The following is a 24742-nucleotide window of genomic DNA, read 5'->3' as shown; positions in this document are numbered from 1 at the left end:
CAAAAGGATTGTTGCAAAGATCATCTGTAGAACAACTCCATTCTCCCATTCATGAAATTAAAAATGGATCAATAATTTTAGGGTTCTAAAATTAAAAATAAACATAACCTTTCCTTCAAATTGGTAACTGCTGCATGGACACATCCATGCAGGTGACATATTGCTTTCAAAACAATAAAGAAATAATTTTCCATTGCTTTCATCCAAGGTATTTTTACTTCCTAGTTTAGCCTACATATTGCCAAAATATTGACCAATTCCAACAAGACTCAGGTTTTAAAATCAACCCAAATATACATGATGTAATATTTACAACTATTGGATTATGTTGTCTACAGAATGTCTACAAATGACTCGTCTAAACATATAATCTCAGATATAAAACTTTTGTAGCTAAAAAGTTTAATTATGCATTATGAAGGAATAAAAGTGAAAGTCTTCTCTGAACTGAGTTTGATACATCCATGCAGTTTTCTTGGCCAAATCAAAGTCTAGTGGAGCAAGTGTTAGCTCTTTATATTCTTCCTCTGGAAGATACTTTGCAAGTTGAAAGGATTTATTGGGCTGGAAAAGAATTGTATAGATCAGAACAGTAATTCATTTTTATATTATCTGTTTTTCACTTTAAGCATGTTTCATGTTCTCATAAGTTATTCAATGAGACAACCATCTTACAATCTGCAACAAAGCACCTGCATTTTTCCCATTTGTTAGAAAAGGTAGAGGCTAGAAATTGAACGGGGTGGGGCAAAATACATAAGTTTTGCACAAACAATGTCAGTGTAAAAACTAAAAAGAATTAAAAGCCTGCAGGGCTTTTTAAACTCCCTTTTCAGGTACCATACTGAGATAGGCAATATACTAATATATTGACTGAAGACTGCAATAAGCCATTGTTTGTTTTCATATACTGTACACACATGCATATATATTCACAATCGCTATTTCAGGCTGGCCAAACCAAAGTAGCACAAAACGCAGCTCCATGGAAGGATATCAACATTTCCATCACCTCCTTGACTAAAGTATAAATTGAGGGGATGTATCTGCATAATTGTACCAGAATAGCAGGGAAACAACTTCAGCAGAATTCAGCAAACTGCATTTCATATATAAGTGGAGAAATACTTAGCCTTCATGTATTGCAGCAAATTATTTTTACTTATCAACTGTGAGTCGGGCTACCTACATATTGACAGTATTGACTTGGAAGATGTTCCCACCCACTGTACTTTTTTAAGTTTGTTGGGCTTTGTTTTATTTTTTTATCTTTTCTTTCTCTAGCTCCTTCCTTGTTCTAGTTCATTATATAATTCTTGCCAACAAACATCTGATTGGCACCTAATCCTTTCTTAACTGCAGGTCTAGATTTCCCTGATGCATACTATTTTCCTGAACTGATTTGAAGGGGTCAAGCTATTTTCTAAAGCGCCTGTAGGCTAAACAAGGAATAATGGATGGAAACTGAACAAGGAGAGATTTAATCTGGGAATAAGGAGAAACTTTCTGACAGTGAGAACAATCAACCAATGGAACAGTTTGCCCTCAGAAGTTGTGGGAGCGCCATCAGTTGAGACTTTCAAGAAGAGATTGGACTGCCATTTGTCGGAAATGGTATAGGGAATCCCGCTTGGGTGGGGGATTGGACTAGATGACCTATAAGGTCTTTTTCAACTCTGATTATCTGTTATCTGAATTTCTTTTCAAATTCTCTGCCATGAAAGGACTACCATATGCTTCATTCTAATGATATAGATACAAATCTAACATGTAGTCTTAACAAGGAAGAACAAGGAGTTCTATGAAGGACAACATATATATTTTAACAAAAATAGACTCCTTTGTTTGGGTATTTGTTTGCTAAATGTATATGCTACCCTTTTCACTATCTCAAGCAACTCCTTGTGGTTTTTGATCCAAAATCCTGCAATTCGGACTTAACGGATCCTTACAGATATTTTATTACCCAAACTAAGTAACATCATCACTGGTAGTAAGGACTTCAGTTTGCCATCAGTTTATATTCCAATGGCTTGCCTGTCAGTGTTGGTGGAAGTGGTCTTGGAGATTGTTTGGTTGGGTTGTTTGCTGTTGGTTTCATTGGCAGTTTCTTCATTGGGGTATTGCTTGACTATTGGTCTGAAGCTGACTTTGGAGCTAATCTATGCTGATCTAGGTGCTGATTGGTGGTAGAGAGGTGCTTGGGTCTTTTTGTTCCATTTGTGGCTGGGTGAATGATATTACAGTCTATAACTGTTATTAATATCCATGTGTTTATTGATGGCTCATTTGCCAGAGTGCCAGCCTTCTAGAATTTCCCTGGTGTTTTTAAACTCGGCTTGATGTAGGATTTTCACATTTTTCCAGTTGAAACTATTGTTATAACTGTATATATGGTGGGAAATTAAAGAATTTTCACCATGTCTTCTGACTGCTAGTTGATGTTCTTGGATGCATTCTGCCAGTCTTCTGCCTGTCAGTGCTACAAAGTGGTTATTGCAGTCCTTACACTGTATGTTGTAGATGACTCATTTTTTTCTTCTGGGGTTGTTGGGTCTTCTGGTCTGCTTAGGATGTTTTGAAGGATTTTAGTTGGCTTGTATGCTATGCTGTTATCTAGTTTGGGGAATGAAATATCTGCAAGAAAACAAGCTAGCTCAGAGAGCATCAAGGACTCCTCATGGCAAAACCTGAGTTACAAATATTCTACTTTATTAATTCAGAATTAGTTAGAAACATCAATTTCTTTGTTTTTAATTAAAATGCAAATAGGTTAGTAGATTATGCATTGTATTAATTTAATCAGTGGTTGTCCAATGTTTTTGTGGAAATTTCCAGTGATAAAAGTACCCACAACTCCAGGGAGCAAGCCGTTTCCCTGATTAATCCTTTTCATGATCAGGGAACTCTCCTTATTTCCAGGTTGGATCTCCCTCTAATGAGCTTCCACCCATTGCTTCTTTTCCTGCCATCAGGTGCTATGGAAAATAAAGGAACACCTTTTTTTCCTGTGACAGCCCTTCAAGTATTGGAAGATTGGTATCACAATGCACTTTTCCTCATTTGAGGACTTCTGTGAAATTGGGAGCTAATGATCCGAAAAAGAGATAGCTCCTAACACAAGGTGTACAGGTCAGAAGGGATCATTTACAATTCTCAGGACAAAAAATGGGGACATACAAAAAGAACTTTTCAAAACACCAAGCCATGGATTATAATATAAGCCAGTTCCTATATACCACCTTATGCTATTTTATAGAAAGAGCAGTTAAGAAAAAATCAGATTCTCAGAAAGGCAGTCTGAAGTTCACAAATGAATTATGCATACAGATTATGTTCTTTATGCACTGGGGAAAAAACAGTAACTTCAAAAAGATCATTTCAATACAAAAATTGTGCTATTCATATAGAAATGAATTCCAAAATGAATGTTTATAACTTCATGTTACTAGTTTTATTTGTTCAATACAATTCTTATACTGTATATAATTATTTTAAGAAGACATTTATGATTTTTGAATGTATAGAAATATCATATTGCATCGGTTAGTTGGCTGAGCTTCCTTACACTGCCAGGATTATCTCCACCATATTGTAATCCCTCATTCAGTCTATCCCTTTTCCATTAGATTAATCATGTGTATGCATATTGACATTTATGCGGGCTTAAAATATTTTCCTTCTTTGTACAATGTTCCTGTTGTTCTCAGGATTCCATCAACAAAACTAGAGGTTTTTAAACCACCTTGGGATGTAGAACCTATTAGTTTAAAAAAATAATTTCTAGAATCCCTGATTAGGAGATAAAACTCCAGAGACAGAAAACTGAATACAATTCCAACTCAAGTTTCTCAGTTTCAAAAAAAAATCCTGTTTTAAGAAATCATCTTAGTATAACATAAATGGTACATACATCTAGACCCTTTTCCTATAATAGATGTACTTAACATGGTTGATATAGGAAGTTTCTTGAAAAAAGGCATGTGTCCATTGTAAAAATTGGACCTGAAAATGTCCGTCTAGTCACATGTGTATTATTTTAACATTTCACATAATTGTGAAATTAAATAGCAGTGTTTCTCAACCTCTGCAACATTAAAATGTATGGACTTCATCTCCCAGAGAACTCCACCAAGCATGTTGGGGAATTCTAGGAGTTAAATTCATATAATTTACATTTGCTAAGGTTAAAAAAATGATTTACAAGATTTTTTAATATTTGAAATATTCAGAGACACAAAATCCAAAATGCACAATGATAATGTCTACTAAAAGGAGATATGTAAAATAAGAATCAAGATGTTTCAAGTTTTGATAAATGAATAGATTAAAATGTTGTAAATTGAAAAAAATAATTAAAAGGATTTTTGAACACTCCTTCAATAATTAAATAAACTAAGCATCATTACATTTTTTTTTTATAAAAGTAGACAATGGCATAATGGAGTTTTAATCCATATCCTATTTTGGCCTTGAAATCCATCCAAACAAAAAGCAGGAAAAGTCTTTTACTTGTTTGCCTGATGTTTGATGTTATATTACTGAAATAGTTCTTGCAAAGAGGCTCTTAAATACTAGGAGATGAAAACATTTATTCAGTAGACTGAAGTGATTTTCAGATTTAGACGTACATATCAAACGTGTAGGGATAATGAATACAAAATAGATAGCAACAACTAAATTCATTTATTTATATATTTTTGTCTTAAGCAGGCAGGGCTTAATTATACTTGTTAAGAGTACTAATAAAAATCAAACTTATTTAAATATTACATTCCAAGCTGTAGTTCAGGCCTATCCCAAATATGAAAACTTATGATTCAGAGAAAGTTATTATGACCGTCACAAAAGCTTATTCTCTTACCAACTTCTTATATTTCAGGTTTGGCATGGTCTTAGTAGACAAGGTTGGAGTTGAGGCAAAAGCAAAAAACAAGGAATTTATCTGACAAGTAGGAAAAGTAACATGCAATTATGAAACAATGCAATATATGCTTTCCAAGTATTAATACATATTTATTTTAATATTTATATCCTCCCCTTTAAAGGTGAGCTATTATCTTACTGGAGATGGGAGGGGCAGGTTAAAAAAAATAGTACATCAAATGTCACTCTGCAAATTGGTAGCAAAAATGGTTTAGTCATTTAAAAGCCATTGCATTGTAATACTGCACAGTACCTATGAGAGACTTTTAATGGAGGATTTGGGATGAGATAAGTTAACCTATTGTCATAAAAGAGTGAGGTTCAGCCTTTTAATGATTTTGTTAATCTGTGACTTAAAATGAGTAATGGACTTATGCGGACCATCTATTCTAGATCTAAAGCCATCCTGAAATGAATTCCACCATCTTCTACAGTACTTATTCCATTGTTAAATTACTATTACTGTACAAAGCTGATCATTGTTTAATCAAAGTGCATCCTCCTATACAAGCAAAATGTTAAGCTCATTACATCTTGTTCCAACTTCTGAGATCAGAAGAAGAGCTTCCTAATAATGTTTGTCCTAAAATAAGCCTTGATTAAACCCTCAAAATTTGTGTAACTCTGCATGGTGCTCAAATGCTATGAAATAATTATTATAAAGCAGTTTAGTTATAAGTTCCTTTTTAGAAAACAAGGAATTAAACTTGTTAACCTGGTTTATTAGATTAGATTACATTACATTAGACCTTTCAGTCTTGACAGAATCGATAGATACTAAATATATCCAATGAACCTTGCTGATATGCAAGACTAAAATCAGACCCAAAAACTTCTAACAGCAGCCTTCGCTCAACTTGCAGCTCTCTCAAGAGCTTATCAATGAAATTCTGAACACAAACAGAGTCTCTGCATAACTTCATTAAGCATCTCCTCTATTCAGAGCTGGATCATTCTGGTTTACAGAATAATTTATTTTGTTCTTTTCACTACCATTCTCCTTTTTACCACAGACATGCCAAACTGCTTTCTTGAAGCTTTATCCTAAGAATTATTATGTGGAAAACTTGGAGATAGGGGAAGAGAGAAGAATTCAGAGTAGGTGGAAAAAGAAGCGTGGAATTAGTTTACATAGGATTTCATTCAACTCAGTTCAAAATAAGAAGAATTTACAAAGCCTCAACCTTCTTCCAGTCAAAAGCCAAAGAAGTCCAGAAGTCAGCATCTCTGACAGAAGAAAGAAACATGCATTTTTCTCCTATCAGGAAAACTTAAAAGCATCGTGTTAATTTCACAATTTAACAGCCATATTCTTTTAAAAAGTCAAAGAAAGACATTCAATTTTATAGATGTTCTTTATGTGCCAAGTGCTCACCATTTTCAAGTTCAGTCTGTTTGATGTTTCAACCACCAGAACAGATACAGTGGCATTGGTATTCCAAGTCATCATTCTTCACACTAACCATTTAGAAAAACAAGCCTTTTGAAATATTTGGAACTAAATGCCAAAATGTTATTAAAAAGAGGGCATTCAATTTATTTGACAACAAAGATGTTTGTACCCAGACAACACACTGTTCAACTAAAGATGAAATTATTGTATTAAAGATAAAAATATATATTAAAAATTATTTCTATGATGTAGTTGAATTACTAAGAATTTTTAATAAGGAAGTAAAACTGTTGAGTGATTATTGCAAAGACTGGGACAATACCATTGGTACTGGCTAGTTCTGTTTTGCTGGAGAGCTCATTTTTAAAGGTAATTGACTAATTCTGTGGACATAAATGGCATTATTCTTATCATCATTTCTGGATTGGTAACTGTGGGTAGATGAGCAATGCGATTCTCTCCCTTCCACTGAATTCTATTACACTGAGCATTTGTGGCTCTTCAGCTTCCTATCTTCTGCAAGTCTTTCCAATTCTTCTGTGCAACTCAGAACTTCTCCTCCCCTTTGCTTCTACAGTCTACTTATCTCTTTTGGGAATATATAGATTTTCAAACAGTACAATGTACCAGCAAGAACTGGAAAGGCTCATATTTCCCACGTCTTTGAAACAGCAATGTTTAAAGAAAGATAGTAAAATTAAAACACAACATGTTGATGGCATGATAGCATATTGTTCAGGTATGAAAGATATGATATCATCTAAAACACTCCATCATTGTAAACTGGCAAAGGATGCAACCTAAGGGATTGGATATTCAATTCAGTTCAGGTATAAAATTATGGATGTAAATATGCCTAGAGCATGTGTAGCTTCTGATCTGGTTTTCTTTATTGTAGAGTCAGAGTTTATGAGCAAGAGAATGGTTTGGTTTTACATAAGTGTCTGTTGCACTTACATAGGTGCAGCAGTCACTTATGTAGCTATAATTTGGCAGGGACCGCTTAGATATTCCTGTCCAGTTTGCTGAACAGAATATATGCAGTTATTTTTCTCTCTTAAGGAAAAAACAATGAACTAGGAAAAAGCAAAGTGCATTGGTAAACTATTGTGCATTTGTCAAAATATAATATGGATAAATTGGATTATATTTCAGGCAAAATGTTTATCACTATTATTTCATGCACACTTTATTAGAAAATAGGAATTACTTGTGATATTGCATGCATAATAACAGAATTGGGTTTTAGATTTTTGGCTTGCTAGAGACAGTCCTGATGTAAGATTTACTTATACTTCAAACCAAAACCAAAAAATGAACTTTGTTTGCAAAAACAGATTAGCTCTGCAGGATATATGAGCTTGCTGGATGGAAAAATTAAAACAAACCTACAAATCACATACATGCATGATTTCCAGAGTTTCCTATCAGTATCCTGCTATTCATAATTGTCTCAAAACTGTTTAAAAAATTACATTTTCAGCTGTAATGTTGGAGCAACATTTTAGTACCTTTTGCAGACTATGTACAGTATACTCAGTCTTCTTCAACCTGATCTTCTTCTGATGTGCCGATTGTATTACACCTATGTTAGTACTCAGCCCAGCCATTGGCCACTATCTCACAAGTCCCAGTCTTTCGTACGATCATTTTTTTTCAATATTGCACTCCAACTCACCTTTATTAACTTCTGAAACTGAGCAAACTATGTAGATTAAACAGTTTAATTCAAATTAAATTCAATCTTAAATTTCAGTTTACATGTTGGGAACTCCTTGACAAAGAAGGGGCTCATTCTAGCATAGCATATCAGCATAGCCTTGCAACCATATAACTTTATGTTGAACTGTAGGGAAATATTAGAGATATTTTTCAAAGTGTACATTCAAGGAACAAAAGACATACTTTTTTACTGGATTAACTCTGCAAATAAAGGGAGCTTTTATCTTATCACCCTGTAAGAAAAGACAGATAAACACAACAAAGAACTGATCAATCCTATTCTTTTTGTACCAAGACATGAGCGTCCAACCTTTTGACTTGCCAGTGCTGCATTGAGTGAAGAGGAATTGTCTTGGGATGCATATAAAATATATAATTCAATTAACACATGTAAATAACATGTTAAAAGTTTCTAAGTCTTGTGAAACTTTATTACTAGTTATTCAGGGCCTCATGCAGGCCAGGACCCTGATGACTTTTTCTATGTCCTGATATGTAAAATCATAGAACTCAAAAAGGGTACATTTGCTTTGTCACGACTGTATATGAACAAAAGAAAATGACAAATCACTTCTGAAAATTTTGCCAAGAAAATTACAGAACCATCACTTGCTTGAATGTGTGCATACACACACAAAACCCCAACACTTAATTCTTACCATAATGTAATTGTTTTTTCCTATTTGTTCTCATAAATATATGAGAGAAATTGAATATGTTTTTTTAAAAATTCAAACAGCAATTGCAGTGAAAATGTAGCTGGTAGAGATAAGGCTAAATAAGTCTTCTTTAATGAAAATCACTCCTTTCTATTTACCATTTTATAAAGGCACAGCTGTATATGATCCTGATATACAATTTTATATCCCTAACCATATAAAAATGGGATTTTTGAAAAATTATTCTGGTAAGAAAACAATTATCTGAGATAATCTGAACTTTCTGATTACTTAAGTGATAAACAAGGCTGAATTACTTTGGGGTGTTAATTTTGCATGAACTAATTTTTGAATGTCTGAAATAAATTGACTGGTACTATCAATAGCTTTGACTGACATCTCTTTTGATTGTAGTTACATGTGCATAGCTTGCCTTCTGCAAATAATTAATTGAGATTCTGTTGCTTTTTCCCATCACTTAAAAACATCTGCTTTATTTCTTTTTACAAATGACAGCAGAACCCCCCCTTTTTTAGAATACTGCTTTGAGTTGGATGAGATACTTAGATCCCTTTCAATTTCATTCTTTTCCATCCATTTCCATCCCCACTTTTATTTCCCTAGAACATTTTAATGAAAGCTTGACATTCTAATCTTGAATTCTTAAAATATGCTGCCTTCAGTTAATTGTAAAATATTTTATATGCTTGTGGGGAAAATATCTTTCAAGAAAAGGTGGTAGCTGAAATATTTAGATATTTCACTTTGGCTAACATATTACAGTTTATTTAATATGTACATTTGCAGAGTTCCATTCCTATAACAGTTTTTTAAAATCTATTTTCTCTCTTATTATTTCATCTTACCATAAGTCTACATGGTGAGGAACTACCTCCCCATAATATTTATTTCCTTTGTTTCCTGATGAAAAAAGGGTAAAAGAACTATTGGCTTTGTAGCACAAAATGGTATTCTAGCTAGTGATTTAAATGAACTGTTTTGTAATTGAAGCGAAAGCCACTAATTATTTTGGAGACTGATCACGTGTATTTAAACATAAATCTCTAGAAAGAGATTTTTAAGCAGTCAGAATCCATCAAGTAATATTTTATGGAGAGCCTAGAGTTTTTTGAGAAATCTAAAAATAAATTTGGCGTGAACTTTTAGGAATTGGGCAAACAATATTATATAGAACATGAACATTGTAAAGCAACTAATCAATTGCTGAAAAGTACAGGCTAAAGGAATTTCACTGTAGGTTTATATGCTGAAGCAGCCATCTGATATTAGCAAAAAACAATAATATGGCTGATGTTTATATAAGAATGCACAAGGTATAGGATAGGGCAATGTTGGTGAAACTTTTTGGCACCAAGTGCCAAAATGGGAGTGCGCACGCACCAGAAACCAGAAGAGCAACTGCCCAGTACACATGTGCGTGCTGGGAGCTGCTCTTCTGATTTTTGACATACACACGTGCGCCAGCCATCTGGTCTTTCAGTTTCTAGGACGCAAGCACACATGAAGACCAGAAACCAGAAGACCAGTCACCTGCAAGCCGGAAACCAGAAGATAATCTTCCCAGTGCATACATGCACACCGGCGGCTGTTCCGGGTAGCCGTACCGGGCGGCTACTCTTTCAGCTTCTGCTTGCATGCCAGAAACTGGAAGACTAGGTAGCCGGTGCGCATATGCATGCCCACGGGGCGATTGCTCTTCTGGTTTCCAGCATGTTGACCAGCTGGTCTTCACATGGACATGTGCACTAGAAACCAGAAGACCAGGTGGTGGGTGTACATGCATGTGCCGGAAACTGGAAGATCTTCTTCCCTGCATGCACATGTGCACTGGGTGGCTGCTCTTCCATTTTCTGGTGCTCAGTGCATGAAGACCAGCTGGCCTGTGCATCAGAAGCCCGAAGAGCAATGGGTGACAGCTCACGTGCCCAGAGAGATGGCTCTGCATGCCACTTCCAGCACCTGTGGCATAGGTTTGCCATCATGGGGATAGGGCAACCTACTTCTTAAATTTTAATGGATCATATTTTTCTCCTTTCTCAGCCTAGATGTGCTAATACTTTTATCTTCTTCTCGTGGTTGACAGTGTGTGACTCCCAAAGGTTACCCAAATGGCTTTGTAACTAGAACTCACAGTGGAACTAGAACTCATGATCTTCTGGTTTATGGCCTGATGCCTTAATTACTACATCAAGTAAGAATTAAACACTTCCCGTAAAGGTTTTTGCTTTGAAAGGTTATTTTCCAAAATACAGCATCAAAATAATGTCAGTTCTATTACATGTGATTATAGTGATATAAGTTCTGTTTAAGAAGACTTTAGCACCACTTCAGTCAAGGTTCTGTTCTATTTCAATGACTGCACAATTAAATGGCAAACCATGAAATTCATTTCCTGCACCTAAAAGGGCTGGCAGGCCCTGGAGATAGATTTGAGCAAGATACCTTCCTCAGAGTTGCCATACAGGGAGGGCTTGGGATGATATAAATAGGAAATATACGTGCAGGCTTCATCAGCACAGGGAGTGAACATCCCACTCCCATGAAATACGTCTTGAGAGTGTCAGTGTCATCTCTTCAAGCAATGGCTATTTCAGGATGCACAAGTGAATTCTGCATTTCGATACTATACAGCAAAGCGTTTTTTACAAGCTAGTAAAAGAAAAGGTCCTTTTGTCCTTTTACACAACCTCACAGCAATCAGCAAGACATGTGGGATAGACTGTAATGATAAATTATTAATTTGCTGTGACAGGCCAACCACTGATGGGTGTTGCTTTTAATTCCTTATGAAGGACTTGAACTTTCCAGATGTAATTTGGCTGGAAGTAGAAATTAAGTTAGGACACAAAGCCATACAAATGAATCAGCTTGCATTCATGTATCTTGCTTTCATTAGGAACCTATATTGTACTCTATTGAAAATAACAGATAACAGATAATCAGAGTTGGAAGGGACCTTGTAGGTCATCTAATCCAACCCCCCACCCGAGTAGGAGACCCTACACCATTTCTAACAGATGGCAATCTAATCTCTTCTTGAAAATCTCAAGTGATGGCGCTCCCACACTTCCGAGGGCAAGCTGTTCCATTGGTTGATTGTTCTCACTGGCAGAAAGTTTCTCCTTATTTCCAGGTTAAATCTCTCCTTGTTCAGTTTCCATCCATTATTCCTTGTTTGGCCTGCAGGTGCTTTAGAAAATAGCTTGACCCCTTCCTCCCTGTGGCAGCCCCTCAAATATTGGAAGACTGCTATCATATCTCCCCTGGTTCTTCTCTTTACTAAGACTAGCCAAGCCCAGTTCCTGTAACCGTTCTTCGTATGTTTTAGTCTCCAGTCTCCTAATCATCCTGGTTACTCTTCTCGGTACTTTTTCTAGAGTCTCAACATCTTTTTTGTAATGTGGTGAACAAAACTGGATGCAGTACTCTAGGTGTGGTCTTACTAAAATGTTTAAATCCCATACGCAACGATTTTCAAAATTCAAATATATGCATAACAAATACATTTACTAAATAAATGATATTCTACCTTCGACTTTGTACAAGAAAATATTGTAAGAGAAACAAAGGGAAGGGAAAGGAGAAAAGCTGTAAAAGGCATTAGAGTTCTTCATTATACTGTACTATTAAAATGTACTGAAAATATGTATTTTTACACTCTTAAGCACAAAAAAGTATTTTGTGCACACTGATAATCACTCTTGCATGCTGCAGAGATAGATATTATTGTCGTTCTGCAGACAATAAGGGAATTTAAAGATTTTGCCTTGCTCAGTGGGAAAATTATTCAAATCTCACCTCTCCTGTGAACCTTAGTTATTACCATGGCAGCTGTTATACATCTTAAGAGTTTTTTTTTAATCAGCATCACACAAACTTACCACCTCAGTAAACTTATAAAACATAGATGTAGCTGTTGTTAGTGCTATTCTCCACATCATTAAAAATTATTGAAAGGGGAAACAATATTATGGCCACCCTTGACCAAAGATTGAAACAGACCTGTAGAACCCAGGATTTACAGGGAATCTTTCAGAAACAGAGATCCTGTTGATTCAGAGTTGTAAAGATTAGACACTTATAATGACTAGTTACAAGAAAAAACTTTTTAAAAATTGGAAGATATGGAAGAAAAATGTCTAAGTCAGCTGCATCCTGGTTGTCCATTTCCTGTTACATTGCTTACTGCTGCATCCTGATTGTCCATTTATTGTTACATGGCTGAACTTTGGGCTTCCTGGATTATATTTCTTGCTCATACTCCAATGCTGCTGTTTACATGTTTGGCTTTTGTTGTTGAACTTTTGACTACCGTTGTTCTTTATCCTTTAGACTGATTTGCTATTGTTCCTGTGAACTGACTTTAGTCTTCTGATGCATGACTCTGCTTTTGTGTTTTCTGACCTCAAGCATGGCAGAAACAGTAAGAAAGACAAGATTATCAACTTTATAGTCTTGCGAGAGGAGAGCAGATTTGTGCTTTGAACAGATTGTTTATTTAACAAAACTATTCAGCTTAAATTCAGATGAGAGTTTTGTAGTTGACTGCAGTACTTTTAGCCAAAATTAAGTTCTGCAAGCCTTCTCTATTTACAAATGAAAAAGGAGAATTCTGTAATCTGCCTAATACCATTATAGAATATGCTTTGAATGGAACAATGTCCATGAGCAGAGGAGCATCTAGAGGACATTTGCCCACTTCTATTGGTGCTATATATTGTATGGGTTACAATAGAACAATGAAGTCATTATCATCAGAATCCTTATTATTCAGGCAACTTGGCAACTGATAGAAGAACTAAATATATGAAAATTGCAAATGAACCGGACATCTGCAAGTATCATGTAGACAAAAGAAACCATATCAAAATGAATTAAGAATTTGGGTGGTTGTATATCACACTGGTACTTTGCTATACAGGTGCTGAATCTATATGATTCAATTTAGCATCTACAAAAATCCTACTTGTTATATTCAAAAGACATGCTTTCTCATCAAGAAAGCTTGGTGACTACCTCCTCACCAGCAATTTTTGGGAATCTAAAAAAAATGGAGTTTCACAAAGATATGTAGCCTAGGTCAATGTTACTTAATTTATAAATGAGCCAAAAGCTGTGTTACATCTAAAGGTTTTCAGTCCAATACTCTGGACTAGGGCACAGAGAAGTAATTTTGGAGGGTTAAGGCTTCATATGGCCTTTCAGTCCTGTAGTAAGAGCCCAAGAGATGGTGCCAAGTTATCTCAAACATGTGTTCAATTAAAGGAGGCTAGTTACAATGTTAAAATAATTTCAACATATTAAAAGCAAGAATAATTTCAACTGTGAGATTACAATTGGCCACCAAAAATCTATGATTACTTAAAGCTGGATGGTAGTTTGATTTTATTATTAGAAAACAAAATAAAAATGCAAAGAATAATTGCTTAATTTTATTTTGCATTCATAAGTATGCTGGATACTTTTCAGGCAATTCAATCTACTTCATTGGGGAGGAAAATAATGATAAAGTTAATGAAGTCTACCTAGGTCTCTAACGTGCACAAACAAAAATATGCAGTCTTAATTTAATAGAATTCTCAACCCAGGTTACTAAGCCCTCTGTTCTTTCAGGTCTACTAAGAGATATCAGATGCTTACCCTCTGCAAACCAGCTGAATTTGCCTGTCAACTGGTTTGGAGATTTCAGCTATTTCTCATTGCAAATATTTCCAATGTTAAAATTATACCAAAAGGTTATTAGAAAATGTATGAATATGCCAGGAAATATTTATGTCTTGGGGGGGGACACATCAGATAAAGAGAAAGCAATTTATTTATAAAATGCTTTCACAAGGAACAAATCATATTTTGAAGTTATGCTGAAAGCCTACACTTCACAAAATCTAATTCCCAACTGGGGAGGGGGAGGAATTAGTAGAACAACACACCCAAGTTAATTACTAATATTACAAATGGTTGAACAAGTTATTCTTGAAAAGATTAGCTTAGGAACATCCAAACAAAATACTAATCCAAATTAAAGGACTGGTTAGATAGTAGGAGACAATGGCTCTCCAATTCTAATGTTGACACTAAATAAAAAGCATTGCAGTTTACTTTCAAAAATTATACTGTCTGAGTCTGAGTCAACACTCGTTAAGAATTTTGGAACACCTCTTAGAGAGAAGAACAAACAATACTTCTATATGCATACTAAACTTTTCCTTAATATCTTTTTGTTCCTGCAGGGATTATTACACTGATAGCTGCCCTACTTTCTTTGAGACAAGCATCATGTTCTTTTTATATTTGGAAGAGAGAGAAAAGGATATATCACAACCAACAAAAGAAATTCTTTTCTGATAATGTTCCTGTGAACAAAGAGCTGAATTAAAAGCCCAACTTTAAAAATAAATCTACTTCTTCTGTGATATCTTAAATTCTTCACTAAGAGAAAAATATAGAACATGAATTAAAAACAGGATGAATCTAAAACCTTTGTAGTTCACCTTTCTGACCTGGGCAGGGGTTGAATCCAATGATTTTCAGCATCCCTCCCAACTCTGTGAATTTATTGTGGCCAAGGTTAATCCGTCAACTTAATTTGGACTTTTGCAAATGAAACTTGCCATGTTATAACTGAAGGGAGGTCAAAGAAGTGATCTAACTGTTAAGTAAACAGTCTCAAACATTTCTGCATTCTGCATGCTTTAAATGTTTCAGCAAAGAGACAGCATGACAATTCACAAAATGCTACTTACTGCATAAAACCACTGAAGCAGCAGAGAGGACTGTTCAGAGGACTGATACATTTCACCTCAACCATGAATGTGAATTGAAAGACTACAAAGTTTGTGTTCCCTACCATAAGTTACAAACATCGGTGGCACAGTGCAACACACACAGCAAGCAGCCCAGACATCCAGATCCTGATATTGCCTTTTAACTCTTTCTGAAAGAGTTAGTTCACTGAGTTGTTGTCAGATTAGAATTTTATAGAATGTGAATAGTTTAAGAAAGTGATGAAAGAGAACCAAAATACCATTATTAAAGGACTTGTCTCAAATAAGCTTATCTGAACAAGTACAAAGCCATTATAAACCTTCATATACACTGAATATGGCATAAGCAAAATGCACTTAATTTTCAAACAACTGTTTTACACACCCTGCTAAACCACAGTTTGAGTTGTTTTGGCTTAACAAAGGGGTAACTGTGGATCCTCAGCTCCTGTTTTATGGTCCTTACACCACTCTCAAATTATGCCACTGAAATGTTTTGTCATTTAAAACTCTTACATTTAAATCTTCCCACAACTGACAATGAAGGAAAAACCAGTAAAAAATGATTGCCTCACCACATCATCACACAAACCACCTGTAACTCTTGGGGACTAAAATAATTTTTAAATATATATTGCTGCCTTGAAGCCACACACACACACACACACACACACACACACACACACACACAAAAAGCTTGCTTACCATGTTGTCTACTATGATTAAAAATTCAGTTTGGTGCTATGTGTGAACACAGCCAAATCATATGACACAAGAAGGATGTCAACTAGTCTAGCTTTAGGTAAATCTAAATATGTCACCCACTCCCTAGTTAATGGCATATTGAAGAAATGCAGTAGTATTAACTGGTGCAAGGAGACAGTGTACAAGCAAGGGTGTGATATGAAAAGAGTTGGCTTCATAAATTAATCTTTAGCTGCTTCTAGTCACAAAGTCCATAAGTAAGGAATAGAAAACATTCCATAAACTATAACATAAAGCAGCCATGGCCAGCCTCATTAGTAGGGAAAGATGTTGAGAGTCTGAATTCATTGGCATCTGAAACAGATTCCCCCTCTCTCCTGCTTTAAAGAACTACTGAGTGGGTTCGGTTTTTTTTAAAGTTATAAGGCCATGCTTTTTAGAATTAATTAAATACAGAAGAAGAAGCACAATAAAGTACTACATTTTGTTTTTAATTACATGTTTTCCTCCTTCATAATATGTAATACAATACAAATTAGCTTGATGTAACCACTGATGTTTCCAAAACTAATTATATAACAGGAAATCAATCCTACATTTAAAGAACTATAACATATATGTAAATAAAACTATGAGCACGTGTGTTTCTGGAGATACCCCTGAGATTTCTTCTAGAGTGCTTAGTTGGCTTTCCAAAACCTTGTAGCTGATAATAGCAGTTCGTACTGTGCAATAAATGGCTAAAGATGGGAAGACTTGTAAGAAAAATAGAAAAAAGGAATCAAGAAAAAAATGTGTTTATTCTGTCCGATCTCTGGAAAACAACTTGGAAAGAGTAAAATAATTCCTATAATCAGGTATTTTCTTTAGAAAACAGATTCTAAGCTCGATAAATTTGCCATATTGTATAATAGTACTGACTAGATCCTTTAAACATCCCTTCTTCTAGTGTGTCCAATAATTACTAGACCTTTAGCACCTAAGAAGAGCAACCTTATACCACTGTATTACAAGAGCAGAATTAAAAGACTGCATATGAATAGAAATGAAACAAATATCAATTCCATCATCTAACAGGAAACAACATAGATTTTCTGCCAAATCTAAACCCTGGCAGTTATTCTGTCAAATTAGATTATTTACTAAACTCAGATTATCTTGAAGATGTGAATCTTGAAAAGCCAGAAATTCCAACTCCAAAATTTTAGAATTTCAACAAATTAATTTCAATCTCTAGATTCTATTTTAAGATAACGTATTATATATCATTACTGCTTTTAATAAACAAATTCTTAGCCAGGGCTTATAACTATGGACACACTCTTCATGGAAGGATGAACGATAACAAATATTTAGAGATAGGTACTGTGCAACATTGGCACAAAGCTTTAGGGCTTCCAAATATTATATTTATAAGAATAGATAAAGTCTTTAATTACCATACTTAACAAGTTCATACTTATGTTTCCTACTTGAGAAATGAAAAATCTCAAGCAAGCAAACAACCAAGCTCAATTAGTATCAAGAATTCCACAATTCAACTATAAATGTTACAAATGTTCTCTTCAAGAGAAAGTTAACTTTTACTATAAAGCCCCAACATTTGTTGAACTCCTTGCTTGATAGGAAATCTGCCAGTCTTACACTCAACAAAGCAATCATTAGATTAAAACGTGTTACTACATTCCCTAGAAAAACATCCAAATTCATGTAAGCCAAATTTGTAGAGAAATTGATTTTTCATGACATTGTCTGGAAGCTTTCCAAACTGAGGAATTTACAGGGTCCAGGAACAGCCTAATTGAGTCATTAGAGTTTTTATGACTGATAAATGTCACTAAAGAATACGACTGGCTGAAAGCTTTCATTTCATTCATTGTTAAATCTATTTATACATAAACCATTTACATTAAAGTATCAGAGATTCTCTTCATTTGCTTTCCTGAACAGAATGTTGAGCATCAAGGCTGCAGCTCTAGATATACTATGTATATCAGTTCAGCCAATGTGTTCAGGTTTGCGGAACAAAATGACTTCTGTGGCTATTGGGGGAAAGGGCTTAATTTTATTCTCTTTCCTCTGTAGATATACTAGTAATAATTAAATACATCAGAAAAATTAAATACATGAGATTAACAAAAGTTTTAACCTTTATAACTGAATATCAAAGGAATGTTTTTGTCTTTCCCTATCTCTGAATATTGCTTTTGATGCCAAATGGCATTAAGGGCAACACCTGTAAGGGTTAGGCCTGGTTCCCGTCCTACAGCTTTTGTGTATTTGCCTCACGGCTGCTTTTTAACCTACCTACTGAAATCCAGTGAAACAGGAAAACTTGAGACCTTTTGTCTAAGACAAGTACATATTTGAATCTTCTTGAGGGAACTTGCTACTCAGGGACAAAAAAAGAATACATAAAAGACATAGGCAGAGACACATGTTTTAATATTGAATAAGAGAAGAACTGGAAATTACCATAGTACTAGCCCTTCAAAAAGTTACATGCAAACACTGAGGAAAGAAAATCTAATATAGTATTAATTTAGAACTGATATCAAGTTTGGCCTTATATAATTGAACCCAAAATCTTTCAAGAATTTGCTGACAAATTTGTATATTCATATTAAAAAATTTCTTTCCAATTTTAACTCATTCAGGTAGGTTATAAGATGTTTGCTAGCGCTGATCATCTTCTTGATTAAACCAAGAATACATTCCTGATGTTAGGCTTGAGAAGTGAATACTAATGTATGTCGCTAAAATGTTAGGAAACAAATTTTAGTGATACGATTTTAGCATAGATAGCATAAATGGGCAAATAAGCTAATACTAGACCTTTTAACAGTATCAATTTTCATCCCAGGCAATGAAAGTTGTGGTATTGTTTCAAACCACCTATTACCAATACCTTTCTTGACACAAAAAACCTATCCCATCCATATATTTCAGTCCCAAATGTAACTAACATTAACTTGAAAAAATGCACTCTAAATGCGTTCAGCTCAATTGTCCAGAATTATTTCATATACATAACCATCTACCAATTTCTCCAAGTTAGGACCCATATGTGGATTTCAAATCTCATAATAATCAACAATGGCTATGCTGGCTGGAGAATTCTGAGAATCAAACTCCCAAAGTCTGAATGCCACTCACACTGGGGAAGGCCATTATAGACTGTTTCTTCAAAATCAATTCAATATATTTTCACAACTTAAAATAAGAATTGCTTCCATCATTATTACTTCAGGAGAAATATAGGGATAATGTGCGTTATGAAATCCACACCTTGGGAAACAAAGCTTTTATAGTTATGCCTGCAGAACTTCATCTTCTCTATTTCATTCCAAACAATTGAAAAATAATCAAATTTATTTTAAGGAATAATCTGGTTCTATTTCAAAGACTTCCCAAGAAAACTAAAAATAAGCCCAGCAAGCAGTAAGTGTAACATTTTAAGTGTATCTTCCTACATACACTCACATGCAGGGGTGGGATGCTACTGTTTCAGAGCGGTTCTAAAGAAGCAGCAGATGCAGAACCGGTTCTGTGTTTGCTGCTGTTTGGTCCACCTGCCTGCCCAGGCTCTTACTTATCCTTTATTTCTTGCTTTTTCAACCTCAGCTGCTTTGCGCGGCACAGCTGAGGTGGAAAAAGCAGGAAAAAAGAGGCTTTTCAAATGCTGTGCACCCACGCGCAGCGCTTTTCAGCTGTCTGAGAGGCACAGCTGAGGGTTATTTTACATGTGTGTGCAGGGTGCGTCAGGTGTGCATGCACGCAAAGCGCACATGGGCACACAAAACATAGTCACCGAACCGGTAATAACACCAGTTGAATCCCACCCCTGCTCATATGTAAATGATCTGGGAATTTCTGGTATGAATGGAATCAGTAGGAATGAAGTGAAATTAAAGCTTTCTTATATACATAGAAATTATTTAGCAAGGGTAATCATACTATCTCTAGCTTCTGGTAATTTCTGGTTATAGCAAAAAAGAAAAATGAGTTTAAGAATAATTAAATCATTCCTAAATTGAGGAAATGTGTATTTAAGCAAACCCTGTCAAAATTATGTAATTTGCAAAAAAAATATATTGAAACATAGACTAATATAAAAAAGAATTCTAGACTTTAATTTATAAAACATTCACAAAAACTCTCTGTGACCAAAACCACAGGTTGCTTCATTGATCTGTCTTAGAAACATAGCAAATATGCCTATCCAGCCTGATGCTCAGTGTTTTACCACCATTTTTTTTATCCTCATCTTAAAGCATTGAAGAGCTGAATGACAGCCTTCAAATAGGTATTAAAAGGTGGTGGATACGGACAACAAAAAAGGGAGAAAGATCTTAGCAGTATTCACATACACAATCTAATTAGTGATACTAAATGGAACATTCAAGGAAGGAAGGAACAGTAAGAAGACCCATCCAAGTTTCTATCTGATTGGGAACTAATATCACTTTAGGCAGAACTTAAACACAAGCAAATATTTTTATGTACTGGCTGGGCCTGATCTTGGAGCCACATTTAAAATATATAGTATTTAGTTTATAGAAGAAGATACAATGTAATACTTGTATATACATGTCCACACACATTTATTGTACTGAATTTCCATCAGAACTGGATCTCTCACTTGTTCTTTTTTTTCCCCAGCAACTATTAGAAGCAAGCAACTTCTTTCCCAAGCCAACTCCCCACACTTATCCTTTCATCTATGCTGCAAGGCTGATTAATTAAGCAAATAATTTGGCTAATGTACCTAGAACACCCCTTGCCTCACCCTCTGCTAAGATTAAAAGGCAACTGAAAAAGAAAAGAATCTTCAATTCAAATTCACCAGCTTCTGCCAAGCAATGAATGACTAAATATGCATATATATATATATATATACACACACATGTAGTATCTTTCAAAAAAATTTTAGGAGAAGCCACTATTTTTTATGAAAGAAATTTTTATTTTTTTAAAAAACCCAGCCATTGATACATAAGCAAACTGAAAAAGCAAGCTTCAAGTTTACTTATACATATCTATGCATTCACATAGAAATCAGAATCTTTACAGATTTCTCCACTCAAGCTTAAAACAGGAATTCAGTTTACCAACTCTCTTTTTGCAGCCTCCAGAATGAAGAACTTGTAATCCTTCAAAAAGATGGATAAAAATAGACCTTAACATTTGAATATTTGTTCCATGCAATTTGGTGTCACTAACAGAACACTTCTAATATACTACATGAGAGCAAACAACAACAGTCTTAGTTTGTTTTCCCATTTTAGCAAGGATTAGAAAATGGCAATAAAAATTCAAACATAGAAAAAGGAAGTTCATATTACTCTGTATTGGAATTTTTTTTAAAAAAAAATCATTTTTGTACCCATAAAATATAATTTCTCTTTAATGTTTAGCTATTATTGAACATTTATAAGCGAAATGTAACCATCCTAGCTCAACAGATGTTATTCAGAAGTTCTACTGCAGAACCATTTTAGCTTCAAGTGCTCAATTTCCTTTTTTCTAAACATAAAGTTGTGCTTCCTATTTCCACAGAAACACCACTCTTCATTTAAAAAGAAGTTGCTACTATACTGAAAATAGCTGGGGAGAAGGGAGATGGAAGAGACATGACAAAATGCATACATGAGAATCAGTTTTCCTTCTTACCACCACCACCCCCTCTTGTGAAACTCACCAAGATTCCCATATGACTCACTCAGTACACAGACAAAGCAGAAAAATGTCTGGCATTCTGGATCTTTTATGAAGTAATAATAGAGCTGCTTCAGAAGCCAAACATATTATGAGCAACGAACACAAAGTTGAACATCCAACGATCCCCAATTCCATGAACTATAAAATCCTTTTTAGACTATCTATAAATGGGCTATTTATATGGGAAGAAATGGGTTCTTATTTTTACATCTGCATCTCTTCCTATAATAGTATATAGTTATTGAACAGTTACGGTTCTTTCTTTATAAACTTAGACATAAAAGCAACAGAAACAATCAAACTCAGCCTCAAGAAACAGAGAATATTTCAAGATCGAATTAAACTTCTTTTGTAGTGACTGAGTGTAAATCAAGTTACAATCACTAATTCAGTATGACTTATTCTTTGTAACTTCCCTTGCGTTTTAATTGGCAATACATATTTCACAGCAATAAGAACTCTTTGACCTTCTCTCCTGAGGCCATAAGGGACATCTTCAAGCTTGTTCCAAGTCATAGAACCCAGTTAACTTATAGAGTCTATATATTGGCTGCTGCATTATCACCAATATACATATTGAGTGCAAAAAAGTACCCTGCAATTACATATTCTAACAATGTGTATTATAATTAACAATGCACTTCTAAGCAATCCTGTAAATCAATTAAAAGCTTTTACAGAGAGGCCAGCAAAAGCTTTCGTTTTTAATTACATTTATTTTATTTTTGATGAACTGGTTAGTCTTTAAAAGGCAATTTTTAAAAGAACCTGGACTTCTTACAAGTCTATACACATTGGCCAAAATTAAGAATTATATCAGTTGTATATTTATTTTGTTTATACAGTACTAAATTAGCAACAACCAAAATAGCTAAACATCTAACAACATATCTGCAGATTAAAAAGAAATTCTGTCCCTACAAATATGCCCAAAGTCCCATTTCTCATTATCTTCATTCTACTTATTATAGTATTTATACTTCAGGATGTTACAATCTTTTTTAATACAGTATACAACTATCAAAATGGCTGAAGGGTAATGAACAATTCACTTTGGGACAACATAGATAGAAGGGTGTGTCTGGGAGAGACAAACTGGATTATGAGACTTCTAAATGCAATAGCTCAAGTTGAGCAAACAAGAGCCAAATTTAATTAGCACACTTTGGAAAGTATGAAAGAATCAAGGAGTATGCACCCTTTGTTCGCGAATCAGTCACACAAATGAGCACACAGCATACTTTTCTCTAAACCAGCATTCATGCACAATGCTTTTTTCCTATCAGTGCTCGAGAGGGGGGAGTGCTATTCATCCATAATTAACACACATTAATTATTAACAGTTAATTATTTTATATATTTTCTAATATGCACACAAAGATGCACTTTTTAATAAATTGTGAATTCATTCTTGCACATTCAAAACTAAACAAAACAGGCATATTCTATCCCTCGACAGTACTTACTATGGTTAGATAAACTGAATCCATAAACTAGTAAGCCAACTTAATGGTATTTCAATCCCTAAACCCAATAACTGATAATTATTCTTGAGCCAAACAAAACATGGTATTTTTTAAAACACTGACCTTGAAACAGAAGCAGAGCAGCTGACAACTAGAAATCTTTCTAGCTCAATGTCAAATTCCCCACAAGTATTCTTCCACCTCCATTAATCAGAATGGTCTCTTTTACTGACTTCATCTCTCCCTTCCCCAAACCTCACTTTGTAATGTTTTGCCCTGCCCAACTTTCTCTCAACAATTCCTGGAATGTGTATCACTATCACATAGATCATTGAAAGAAACCTCATTCTCCAAGGTTTTCTCTGCAGAGCCAGAATCAATTGCCTAACTCAAGCTTATCTCACACCTACCACTTCAAAATGGTCTTTGTGCTACTACTTCCATGACGATTCGAATTACAACTCGTTTCCAGCACCTTCTCCCTATTCCCTTGGGCCAAAAGTCTTGTTTCTTTTCAGCTTCGATGAACGCATCTGAAAACTACTTCAACCCGGCATGAGCTTCCCACTCCAACCACCACCATTTCAAAACCATCTTGGACCCAAGAACAAGCGCCCCATATCTTGAAGGCACAAACCATCTACCGTCGAGATCTTCCAGCGATTCGCAGCCCCATCCCTATCAAGTTGACCTCCGCTTATCCACAGGCCTCCTTACCAGGTCTTCTTCACAAGCTCCTGCATTTCTCTCCAGAGGGAAAAAAACCCATCGAATTTCATTCAGGCACTGGCGTATTTTTTTTTAACCCACCTCCCCCCACCCACGCTCGTTTCCTTTTCACCCACCTCTTCGTTTCTTTCAAGCCACCACACGGAGCTCCACTTTGACACACCCCCTCCAAGACCCTCTACCCTCGCCCCCGCTCCGAGCAGGGGAAACACCAAACCCTTGCCATATGGCAGAAAGCGGGGAGGTAAGTTTGGGGTGTGGAGGCCAAACTCGCCCTTTTATTCCCCTTTCCCCCCGCACGAATCCCCTCCAGCGTGTCACTTCCACTGCCGCGGGGCAGCGCCCCAAAGCTTCCTTCACCGGGAGGGGGGGGGTTCTTCCCTCGCCATTCCCCTTCTTTACACGGGACTGTCTTCCCAGCCCGCTTCCTCGGAGAAAACGGATCCCCACATGCGCCCCCACCTTCCGAAGCGACCTCTCGGAGCCTGCCCGAGGGTCTCTTTCGTGCACCCCACCCCACCAGACCCACCTGCCGGCCTCGTCGCCACCGCCTTGCTTTCCTCGCTCTACTCCGCCCCGCTCCAAATGGCTCGTTCCAGCGAACAATGGGGGTGAACAGCGAGCTTGGCAGAGCCC

At 35.6% G+C, this 24742-nt stretch overlaps 1 protein-coding gene across 4 annotated transcripts in view; it reads right to left on the bottom strand.

The window, feature by feature from the left end:
- The window catches only part of JUP (junction plakoglobin), a 56496-nt gene extending 31802 nt beyond the window's left edge, over positions 1–24694 (bottom strand). For 2 of the 4 annotated variants that reach the window (XM_087916209.1, XM_087916208.1), the window contains exon 1: positions 24223–24694. The gene's annotated coding sequence lies outside the window, so the exon portion shown is untranslated. The remainder of the gene's footprint in view (positions 1–24222) is intronic. The other 2 variants (XM_026720514.2, XM_026720513.2) reach the window with 1 other exon arrangement.
- Positions 24695–24742: the final 48 nt, after the last annotated feature.

The sequence above is a fragment of the Pseudonaja textilis genome, chromosome Z, assembly GCF_049901715.1.
Source record: "Pseudonaja textilis isolate UNSWEBS1 chromosome Z, rPseTex1.2, whole genome shotgun sequence".
In the NCBI taxonomy this organism is placed as follows: domain Eukaryota; kingdom Metazoa; phylum Chordata; class Lepidosauria; order Squamata; family Elapidae; genus Pseudonaja; species Pseudonaja textilis.
Note: the sequence above shows the minus strand (reverse complement) of the source record. Positions and strands in the feature narration are given on the sequence as shown.